Raw genomic sequence first — 12,876 nt, 5'->3', positions numbered from 1 at the left:
TGTTAAGTGCCCATATTCAAATCTGTGTCTGTAGCCTTTGTGTTCTTATCTTCCCTGGGCCAGCAGACAATCCTGCTTTTCACTCACCTTTGGCACTCCACCATCAGCAATGAGTGCTGTGCTCCTTCATAGTCCCGGAGCTTCCTTAATTAGCATCACCTGTGGTATGTTCCATTTGGCACAGCCCCATCAGCGGCACACACCTGCTTTGGTGGCTGCAGGTAGAACAAGGCTCAGTGTCTCAGGGCTCTGGGGAGTCCATCTCTGTGCCCTAAAGCCATAACTAAATACCTAGCATCTTCAGCAGGCTCCTGTAGCCTCTACTCCTGGTAACTGTGCCTCAGCAATGTAGAAGCAAAATGATAAACAAGAACCTGTACAGATCCACAACACAGCGCCCCAACAAATTAAGTAAAACCTTTTTCCTGTTTTCAAAATGAAAGATATTTGTTTTCACCCAGCAAGTTAAGCAAAATATTCTTCTACCTTTTTCCAGAGGAAATATGTTTGTTTTTATGTTTAGATTTGCTCTAAGCCTTCCTTCATCCATGGAAGTTGCAAACACTTTCATCTTTTTTTGTCTTAATATATTTTTAAGCACAAATTTTGAAGTACAGTTTCAAAAACATTCAAGGTCAGGTTTTCCCTTAGAATATTTTAATGATAAAGCATTTCACACGTATGTTAGAAGGGTAAAATTGACACATTTAAAAATAAAAAAAATTTATAGCAATGAATCATAAAAAATTTGTAATGAATGTCTTTTACTGAACAATGGATGAAATGTAGGTTGTTAAACCAAAGGAATTTTAAAAGGCTTAATTTGTGTTCTTCTCACGAACTCACACTTTTCTTTTATCACACCTTTTTTTCTTTGCCAAGAAGAATTGGCTGTGATACTTAATGGGTATATTTTGTTGAAGATAATTTCTTTTAATGTCAAGCTATTATATCTTCTACATACAGAAGAGAGATGGTGCCAAGATTTCTAACAAGTAGGTACACATTCTTTAAAAAGAAAGACACTAAAAAAGCTTTGTGTTGGTAGACTGATGTGTTGAAATATATGCAACTCAATTCTGAATCTATTAAAGACGGTTTTTGAGAAAAACTCTATAGACTAATAGTCATGCTAAAAGCAAAAGTCTCTGATCTTCTTGCCCAATTTGTAGTAAAAAACATATATTTTTACCTATAATAATTTGACTATGAAGGTAGGGCAGAAATGTTGCCTTAATTGTACAAGGTTTTACTAAACAGACTTAGAACATCATAGTCTATTTCTGTTTATATATTTTTAATAAAAAGGAAAAAGAAAATAAATACAATTTTAGTCTTCAATGACTTCCAATTGCAATGGCTCATATGTGTAAGAAAGGAATAGCCACTGTAACTTAATGCTTCTGAAGTCGTGATTTCCCATTCCATGCTCAGAGTGAAATATTCTAATACGTGAATCACACACCTTCGCCTCACGTAGGAGAAACTGAGACCCTGAAAGTGACTTGCCCAGAGTTATACTGGCATTAGTGATTAAACTCGGTTCCCCTGATTCTCAGTCTGGTACTATTTCCACTACAATATGCCACCTTTCTTCACTGACTTGGAGTCTCTGAATATCACCTGAAAAGCAGAAGGGGAGTTTTAGTAACTATCAGTCTAAATTAAAGCTCAAAACTGCATATACTTTTACAATTTGTGATGGGATGCATGCCTCTTAGAAAGTGGGATTTCTAGATTACAAAGCGTAGTCCACACAGTTACAAATATGCAGGAGTTAGTTCCTCCAACATGTGTCATTTTAGTCACCAAAGGTCATCAACCTCTTTAAAAGTTTTTGGATAAAGAAATAGATTACTTAGACAAGGTTCTAACTCTGTAAAGCAGCAGAAGGAGAAAAAATAGAACACATAAACAGAGAAATTTGCACAGGTTGTAGCATTGCATTGTGTCAGAGTACCAACAATATTGCTTAAAATATACAATCAAAGATTCTTGGTTGTACTTATGGATTCAACATTGAAGCAGCATTTTTCAAAATATGCGTTGCATAATGTAAGTTCCTCAGGATATTAATAGGTTTTAAGTGAAAACAAAAGTTTTCAAATGCAAATATACTTGAGAAAAACGCATACAATATCTTTCTTGATATTTACAATGCATAGGAGCATCTGACAGGCTCTGCAAGGTATATAATAAAGATATTTATTTAATTAGTTTTACCAGGTGTTTCCCAAACTTATTTGACCATGGAATCCTTTTTTTTTTTTTTTTACAAATAACAGCATTTTACAGAACACAATGGGAAACACTGATGTATGGTGTAGCTTATATTCTAAGAGGAGGCAGAGTTCTATTACCCATTCTCAAGTAGAAGTATGGTTTCAAGTCTGTTTCCTGAGAATACAGGATATACAAAGCATCATTTTATGCTTGACATCTCTCTTTCACTTTCACTTTTCCTTTTTTGAGCCAAAAATAAAAAAATTATAAACCTACAAAGATTAAGAAAAAAATCATTAAATGTGGCTACTTCAACAGGTAAAAGGTGAAACCCACATCTTGGTTTCCTTCACTTATAAATGTCACTGCAGCTGTCATGAGGGCCAACCACTTTAAGTAAGATTATGATCATCCACCATCCCTTACACACACACACACACACATACACACACAGATAGTCTGTTTTATGGCTGTATAAATTAAATGTGGCATGATGGTATGGAGCTGAGCACCTGGAATTTTGTCAGGCTACTTCTTTTGAGTTTTCCTTCATTTTTTGCCCCTGTCCCTGTTCGTATGGAAATAGAAGAGCGGGTTTCCTGCATAAAAGTTAAAAACAAACAAACAAACCCCAAAAGAGAGCCCCTTGTGGAACAGAAGTTTTCAAGTGAAAAAGATAAAGAAGAACTTGGCAAAAAGGATCTGTAAATTGTCCAGAAGAGCTGGCCAAGGAGCTGTTCTTGCTGGTTGCTAGTAACTCAGAGGAATTGCTAACAACCACTGTTTTCCTTGCTGATATAAGGCCTTAGCTACTAAGGTTCTAACGGGACATAAGCTTTAGCCTTATTCTGTACAGGACAGATTTCTTTTCTTCTTTTTTTTTTTTTGCGAGGAAGATCAGCCCTGAGCTAACATCCATGCCAATCCTCCTCTTTTTGCTGAGGAATACTGGCCCTGGGCTAACATCCATGCCCATCTTCCTCCACTTTATACAGAACACTGCCACAGCATGGCCTGACAAACGGTGCATCAGTGCGCGCCCAGGGTCCGAACCTGGGCCGCCAGCAGCGGAGCGAGCGCACCTAACGCTACGCCATGGGGCCGGCCCTGTACAGGACAGATTTCTATTTGATTATGTTAGAATATGTAAAGCATGGTTAGTTAGAATTTTTCTTTCCTATGCAAGCTGCACAGGGCAGGGATAGGAGTGAATATATCTGCCTGAGTAGTCTGGAAATTCAATGCACCTTTTTTTAACCAAAGGCAGAATGGACAGAGAAGCTAAAATTTGCTGGGTATTGTTTCACATCCTAATTTTTTTCAGTTTAAATTTAATATTGACTTACAAAGAGATATGGAGTGATCTTAGAAATGTGATTCGAGCAAATATTACCAAACAATTTAGCATTACCTTAGTCCTGAATTACAAGCTTCAGAGTAAACCAAATCTCAATGATAAAACCATAAGTGGTTTCCCTCTGTCCTTAAATATATATATTCACATTCTCAACAATTCACTGGGCATAGAGCTAGAGCTTTGTTTAATGCAAAATCTGGCCATGTGAAAAATATGGGCAGTGAAGTGGAAAATATTTTTGCATTCTTCTAATGCCAGTGTTGCCCTTTTCTGTCAAGCTACGCGTGCACGTGTCCACAATGGGAGCAATATTTACAAGCTGTATTTTACATAATTCCAGGGAATGACTATCTACTCTTCCACCGAAGAGAACTCCCCTGGCGCCCCTGCCTGCCATTCCATCCTGCTGGTTCGTTTGTTCTATTGCACATCCTGCAGAATGATACATTGCAGCGTCTTTGCCGGGTGTAGCTGAAGTGGAGTCATCCATCATCCCAGTCACTGGAACTGAGGACCTGATGGACTGGGAGTAAATTATGAAGCTATGAGGAAGGTGATCATTTTTGCAGAAACAGCTACTTTGTGTTCCTGTTCTCTACACCCTCCTTCTGTTCCTGTTTGGGATCATGAAAGAGGAAAAGCCACAGGACCAATTTTTGTCCTTTGGATTCATGCTAAAGGAAGAAAATACAATCAATAAAAATGCACTTAACAAGCCTAAGATTGACTGGTCTTTTTCTTGTTTAGTTTGAATTTCAGATGCGATGTTCTGGTGACCTGCTGTTAATGCCATGTTGCTGCGGATTTCCCAGATTTAAGTGTGTTATAAATGGATAAACTTCACCATGTGGGAGGATTTAGACTAACTGATTCTAGATCCAGTCTGGGCACTACAAAGGGAAAGTTGTCAATTATCGTAGCAAATTTCAGTCATGTAGAGTCAAATTAGATAAGCTCTTCTTCTCCTATTTTCTCATCGCTCCTCTTCTGCAAGTGGAAGTGTCAATTAATGGCTGAAAACTTGCCATTTTGCTTCATGTAATTTACATAAGTCTTTATTTTATTCTAGTGAATTTAGAATCAGTTTAACATTCAAAATATAGGAAAATATGGTTAGGTAATTTCAAGAAAAAAATGAATTACTTCCCAAATATTATTAGAGAAAACTGAAATTAAAGATAATCATTTAACCTTAAAATTGAAATAGTTCTGGAGAAGTCAAGATGGCGGGGTAGGCAGACTCTGAACTCACCTCCTCCCACGGACACAGCCAATTTACAACTACTCGTGGAAAAATGACCCCTGAGACAGAACCGAAAACTGGATAAGAGGAACTCCTGCAACAACGGACAATCCTAACTGAGGTAGAAGAGGCAGAGACTCCCTTCTGGAGAGGAAAAACGCCGAGCCGCAGCGTCTCATGGCTGCCCGGGAGCAGCCCACAGGTACGCAGCCTCCCTGGAGGAGCGGGGCCCCGAGCCAGGGAGTGCCCCTGCTGTGGGCATTTTGTGGACCCAGCACAATCGAGACGAGTGGCATAATATCTGACTTTGCCTGCTACTAAAACATTGGGGAGTACCCCTAGAAAAGCTGGTTCACAAAGAAATTAAAACCGGCTCTTAAAGGGCTCATGCACAAACTCACCCGTTTCAGAAAGCAACCTAAAATCACCAGAAAGAAAGGTGCATAGCGCTTTGGTGAAAAGAGACTCACCTAATAGGCCCTGTGTGCATCTCGGTGAGGGGTGAGACCTCTCCAGGGACTGGGACAGTGGCGGCAGCCATTGTTGTGGCCTGGTGTGGGCATGCTGACACAGACGCCATTGGAGTTCTCCCTGGGGCCTGCTAGCCCAGGGTCTGCCCCACCCGCTAGAGCACGGATTTAATCCAGCTCAGTCAGGGCAGGCAGCCCACCCTAGAGACTGGCCCCACCCAACAACAAGCCCTCAGGCAACTTGTGGGCCTGCATAGATTGGTGACTGGATTCTCTGCAGCCTGGCAACTGAGCCGACTTCATACATAAAAACAGAAATAGACAGTAACACAATAATAGTTGGGGACTTTAACACTCCACTTACACCAACGGATAGATCATCCAAACAGAAGATCAATAAGGAAACATTGGCCTTAAACGATACACTAGAACAGATGGACCTGGTAGATATATACAAGCATTCCAGTCAAAAACCGAAGAATACATGTTCTTTTCAAATGCACAAGGAACATTCTCCAGGATTGATCACATATTAGGCCACAAAACAAGTCTCCATAAATTTAAGAAGATTGAAATAATATCAAGCATCTTTTCTGACCACAACGGTATGAAACTAGAAATCAACTATAGGAAGAAAATCAGAAAAGCCACAAATACGTGGAGATTAAACAAAATGCTACTGAACAATGACTGGGTCAACGAAGAAATCAAAGAAGAAATCAAAAAATACCTGGAGACAAATGAAAATGAAAATATTACATGCCAGAATTTACGGGATACAGCAAAAGTGGTTCTAAGAGGGATGTTTATAGCAATACAGGCCTATCTCAACAAATAAGAAAAATCTCAAATAAACAATCTAACAATGCACCTAAAGGAACTGGAAAAAGAACAAACCAAGCCCAAAATCAGTAGAAGAAGGGAAATAATAAAAATCAGAGCAGAAATAAATGAAATAGAGACCAAAAAAAAAAAAAAAAAAGAAAAAATTAATAAAACCAAGAGCTGGTTCTTTGAAAAGATAAAAAAAATTGACAAACCTTTAGCTAGACTCACCAAGAAAAAAAGAGAGAAGGCACAAATAAGTAAAATCAGAAATGAAAGAGGAGAAATTAAAACAGACACCTCAGAAATACAAAAGATTATAAGAGAATGCTATGAAAAGCTATATGCCAAACAATTCGACAATCTGGAAGACATGGATAAATTCTTAGAATCATACAACCTTCCAAAACTGGATCAAGAAGAAGTAGAGAATTTGAATAGACCAATCACCGGTAAGGAGATTGAAACAGTAATCAAAAACCTCCCCAAAAATAAAAGTCCAGGACCAGACGGCTTCCCTGGTGAATTCTACCAAACATTCAAAGAAGACTTAATACCTATCCTTCTCAAACTCTTCCAAAAAATTGAGGAGGGGCGGAAGCTCCTTAACTCATTCTATGAAGCCAACATTACCCTGATACCAAAACCAGACAAGGACAACAGAAAAAAAGAAAACTACAGGCCAATATCACTGATGAACATCGATGCAAAAATCCTCAACAAAATACTAGCAAATCGCATACAACAATATGTTAAAAAGATTATACACCATGATCAAGTGGGATTTATTCCAGGTATGCAGGGATGGTTTAACATTCGCAAATCAATCAATGTGATACACCACATTAATAAAATGAAGAATAAAAATCACATGATCATCTCAATAGATGCAGAGAAAGCATTTGACAAGATACAGCATCCATTTATGATAAAAACTCTCAATACAATGGGTATAGAAAGAAAGTACCTCAACATAATAAAGACCATATATGAGAAAACCACAGCTAATATCATCCTCAATGGTGAAAAACTGAAAGCTATCCCTCTAAGTACAGGAACCAGACAAGGATGCCCACTGTGTCACCACTCCTATTTAACATAGTACTGGAAGTCCTAGCCAGAGCAATCAGGCAAGAGAAAGAAATAAAAGGGATCCAAATTGGAAAGGAAGAAGTGAAACTGTCACTACTTGCAGATGACATGATTTTATATATAGAAAACCCTAAAGAATCCACCAGAAAACTTTTAGAAGTAATAAACGAATATGGTAAAGTTGCAGGATACAAAATCAACATACAAAAATCAGTTGCATTTCTATACACTAACAACGAAGTAGCAGAAAGAGAAATTAAGAATACCATCCCATTTACAATTGCAACAAAAAGAACAAAATACCTAGGAATAAACTTAACCAAAGAGTTGAAAGAGCTGTACACGGAAAACTATAAAACATTGCTGAAAGAAATTGAAGAAGACACAAAGAAATGGAAAGATATTCCGTGCTCTTGGATTGGAAGAATTAACATAGTTAAGATGTCCATACTTCCTAAAGCCATCTATAGATGCAGTGCAATCCCTATCAAAGTTCCAACAACATTTTTCACAGAAATAGAACAAAGAATCCTAAAATTTATTTGGAACAACAAAAGACTCCGAATAAGTAAAGGAATCCTGAGAAAAAAGAACAAAGCGGGAGGTATCACACTCTCTGATTTCAAAATATACTACAAAGCTATAGTAACCAAAACAGCATGGTACTGGCACAAAAACAGACACACAGATCAATGGAATAGAATCAAAAGCCCAGAAATAAACCCACATATCTATGGACAGCTAATCTTTGACAAATGAGCCAAGAACATACAATGGAGAAAAGAAAGTCTCTTCAACAAATGGTGTTGGGAAAACTGGACAGCCACATGCAAAAAAATGAAAGTAGACCCTTACCTTACACCATACACAAAAATTAACTCCAAATGGATTAAAGACTTGAATGTAAGACCTGAAACTATGAAACTTCTAGAAGAAAACATAGGCAGTACACTCTTCGACATCGGTCTTAGCAACATATTTTCAAGCACCATGTCTGACCGGGCAAGAGAAACAATAGAAAAAATAAACAAATGGGACTACATCCAACTAAAAACCTTCTGCACAGCAAAAGAAACCATCAACAAAACGAAAAGACAACCTAACAATTGGGAGAAGATATTTGCAAACCATACATCTGATAAGGGCTTAATCTCCAAAATATACAAAGAACTGATGCATCTCAACAACAAAAAAACTAATAACCCAATTAAAAAATGGGCAATAGACCTGAACAGACATTTCTCCAAAGAAGATATACAGATGGCCAAGAGACACATGAAAAGATGTTCAAAATCATTAACTATCAGGGAAATGCAAATCAAATTTACAATGAGATATCACCTCACGCCCGTCAGAATGGCTATAATTAACAAGACAGGAAACAACATGTGTTGGAGAGGTTGTGGAGAGAAGGGAACTCTCATACACTGCTGGTGGGAGTGCAAACTGGTACAGTCACTATGGAAAACAGTATGGAGATTCCTCAAAAAATCAAGGATAGAACTACCATATGATCCAGCTATTCCACTGCTGGGTATTTATCCAAAGAACTTGAAAACACCAATGCATAAAGATACATGCACCCCTGTGTTCATCGCAGCATTATTCACAATAGCCAAGACTTGGAAGCAACGTAAATGCCCATCAAGGGACGAATAGGTAAAGAAGCTGTGGTATATATACGCAATGGAATACTACTCAGCCATAAGAAACGATGAAATCCAGCCATTTGTGACAACATGGATGGACATTGAGGGTATTATGCGAAGTGAAATAAATCAGAGGGAGAAGGTCAAATACCATATGATTTCCTTCATTAAGTAGTAGGTAATAACAACAACAAACAAACACACAGAGACAGAGATTGGATTGATGGTACCAGAGGGGAAGGGGGGAGGGAGGAGGGCGAAAGGGATAATTCGGCACATGTGTGTGGTGAGGGGTTATAATTAGTATTTGAGTGGTGAACATGATGTAATCTACACAGAAATAGAAGTATAATGATGTACACCTGAAATTTTTACAATGTTATAAACCAACGTTACTGCAATAAACAAAAAATTAAAAAAAAAAATGAAAATAAAAAAAAAAAAAAAAGAAAAGAATAAAACAGAAAAAACTTGGAAACTACATCACTGGAATCAGCCAATATGCATGTTCTCCTGGAAAGTAGTCTGTGGACCTAATTATGATTCAGCTAACCAGAGTTTAGCAAGGAGTCAGCTATAGAGATGCTAAATTCTTTCTTGTTGGAGAGACTCAAGTAATCCTTAATCTGTTTGCCTTGCATTGATTTATAATGTACCATTTCTGGAAAAAAAAAAATTGAAATAGTTCTTATACAGGACCAAATGGAATATTCGTTCTTTCTCCAGTTATCCTACAATTATACACTTCAATCTTATGAAACCTACTTGTACTGATCTGCTTTTGTTTATTATGTACACATTGACAATTTTCTAATAGAAAAGCGCTATATTGCTATCATGGACATTTACTAATTCTTTTTTCTTTTTCAGTGAGGAAGATTGGCCCTGAGCTAACACCTGTGCCAATCCTCCTCTACTTCATACGTGAGATGTCGCCACAGCATGGCTTGACAAGCAGCGTGTTGGTCTGCACCCGGGATCCGAAACTGCGAACCCCAGGCTGCTGAAGCAGAGAGTGCAAACTTAACCACTATGCCACAGGGCTGGCCCCAACACTTACTAATTCTTTAATAAAACTTTTAATTCTAAGAAGTGACTGTTTTCTTTATTAGAAAGAGTTAGTCTCATTTCGAAGACTGATTTTCTTTAATCTAAACAATGTGATGACATTTCAATATAGTTGTTTTGAAATGGCTTAAATAGTAGAAGATATCTCATGTAAATCAGCAACACAGTGAATGTAACCTAAATTAATATTTTAAATTTGGAAGGTGCATTGTTTTTTATGGAAAGTAAGACATTGAAGGAAGCATTCTAATTAAAAATTAAATGCCAGGAAGAAACTAATCCTAGGTTATATCTGGTTGCTGCATATAAGAGATAAATATTTAACGCAAATTAAACTAGTGTTTTTGAAACAAATATTTACCTTTTATTTAGGATGACCACACACATACTTTTTTGTACTATAGCTACTAAATGTTTATATAAAATGCCAACAGACACAGTAGTAATAAAGTCTAATGGAAATACAAGTTGGACAAGAACTTCAACTTCCTTTGTATGTGGAAAAAGTGTTTTTTTTATATGAAGCGTAGCAAAGCAGGCTAATCTTACCATGTTTAAACACAAATTTTATTGAGACAAATCAAAGACAATGAAAGGCAGGCATAGTAGTTTTATTCTTTTTTAAACTACTTTATTGGCTTCAGCTGCTGTTTTTGAATGAAGCCAGTCTCTCCCACTTCATCGACAGTAGCCTATGCCCAGTCAAGCTTTCACTCAGGAAGAGAAAGCTCATGAATCTGAAGAACTCTTCCCTCACATTTTTTTGCCAAGTTAGTAAAATGATGAAAAAGAAATTCTATGTAAAAAATTACATTTGTGTATTTTTAGTTTAAAAATGTGAAATTTAAGTGTTTAAAATTACAGGAATTACAGGAACACTAACTAAACATAGATTGTTCCTGAAGCACTTTTCAATGTTGCATCCATAATTTTCAGTCGGATGAAGAAGGCTGTCCATCCAAGGGTAGTCTGGATGGGGTGCTTTTAAAATTTCGACAGTGAGCCAAATTCAGGCCCTAGATGGACAAAGTTCTAGAATTTCACACCTCCTTGTAATAAAATATTGTGACTCTTATTTCAAAGATAGATTTATAGGCTTGTAAGTAATCTAGGTTGCTCAAATTTCACGTGAATATCCCAAACCAGATTAAATTCATACGGTTTTCTGTATGAGATAAAAAACTGCTTTGGATGTACCACCTTGTTGTGTCTGATTTTACTAAAAGCTAAATTCCATAATCCATAGATAGTGGCCTCTGATGTTTAGGAAGTGTCTTTACTGTTCTTTGTAAAACAGTGTCCAGGTCTATGGTATAATTTAAAAACAATTTATGTAATTGACAGAGAAAGAGATTCCCATGTCACATCTTAGATAGTCATTTGGCTGACAAGTACTCTAACATGACTAAACTCTTCCAGTAGTGCATTAATTCACTGCATAGAGAATTAATAAAATCCATTGTTGAACTAGTTGGAGCTAGGGAGGCAAACTAGTCTAATCCACGACATATATAAATTTCAAATATACAGGATTACAAAGTACTGCACCTTAATCAGAGAATGTAATATCATTAAATATTACTAGTTTTGAGCCCTATCATTCATTTAGAAAGTAATTTCTACATATAAATGAACATAGCTAATTTAAAAATTATAGAGATGTGATAGAAAATACATGTATTGTTCACATCAGAAGTAAACAAACAAAAAAATACTGTTGCCCAGAATTGTCTGACTTACTATTTACAGCTCAAAATTCAGAAATTTCACTTGGTAGGTTTCTGTCATCAACCCACTTGAAAATGTTTTCACAAAAATAGCCTTTCACTATTACAAAACTTGATTTTATATTCCCAAGAGGAACCCCATTTTCTATCTAAAGAACATCGAGATTATTATTTCACAGGAAAGCAATCATTACGATGCCTTAGCACCTGTGACTGATTTTCTCCGTTTACATGTTCCTACACGTCGTTAATCCTTCCCTTGTGTACTAAAAAGGCATATGGCATTAGTAAAGATCTTCTGTTCGCTTCAAAGATAACTTTGAGGCCCTATATTCATAATGTAGAAAACACATGATTATTCATTTTTAAAGCCCATTATATAATTTACCTAAGGTTATTTTTCAAAATTAAAACATTAAAGTACATAAAACACAAGCTAGGAAATAAACTTAACTCTCATATAGCTGTACAATAACAAAGGATTTCTACCTGCCATTAGTTGAAGTGATACTAACATAACTTATGTAAGAATTGGTGCATTTTAGCAGACACAGGCTGCCTAGCCCATTTTTGCATTTGATATAGTCACCAAAAAATATAATTATATAAAAACTTATGTAAGAATTGGTGCATTTTAGCAGACACACAGTTTATCTAGCCCATTTTTGCATTTGATATAGTTACCAAAAAATATAATTATAAAAAACCAGAATGGCATTTGTGCTGGGATCCTGGACAACAATAGCATAGGAAAACAACATCAGAAGTCTAGGAATATCTTTAGGACATCTACGGATGACTAAGAGGTTTCCAAATACCCTGTGTCCAATGGCATGCAAAAAAAGTCCTCATTTTGATCCCAGTAACCCACAGTGCTTAGAATCCCAAGCTAAAATTTCCTCTGGATATTTCTTGATCTTTTCATGTGCTCTCCTACTCTAGTACTTTTTATCTGCTCCAACTCTGGTGAGACGTAGTGTAAATGTGTCTCATGTATCAGGCAAATTGCTTCTCGGTACTTCCTTAGTTTCCATTTCTGTGCAGTGATTTTTGCTACTCATGGTGCTGGAACCAATGTCTAGACTTGCTCAGCTATTCTCATCTGTTTGTAGCAGACAGGGGCAGAAGGCATAGCAAGGATAGCCAAAGAATACACTAAATTTAAGAGTTCAGGTAAGAAAATCAGATCAGCAACCATGAAGTAGTCAAGAGACTAGCGGTC

This window comes from Diceros bicornis, chromosome 27 (genome assembly GCF_020826845.1).
Source record: "Diceros bicornis minor isolate mBicDic1 chromosome 27, mDicBic1.mat.cur, whole genome shotgun sequence".
NCBI classification, from domain to species: domain Eukaryota; kingdom Metazoa; phylum Chordata; class Mammalia; order Perissodactyla; family Rhinocerotidae; genus Diceros; species Diceros bicornis.
Note: the sequence above shows the minus strand (reverse complement) of the source record.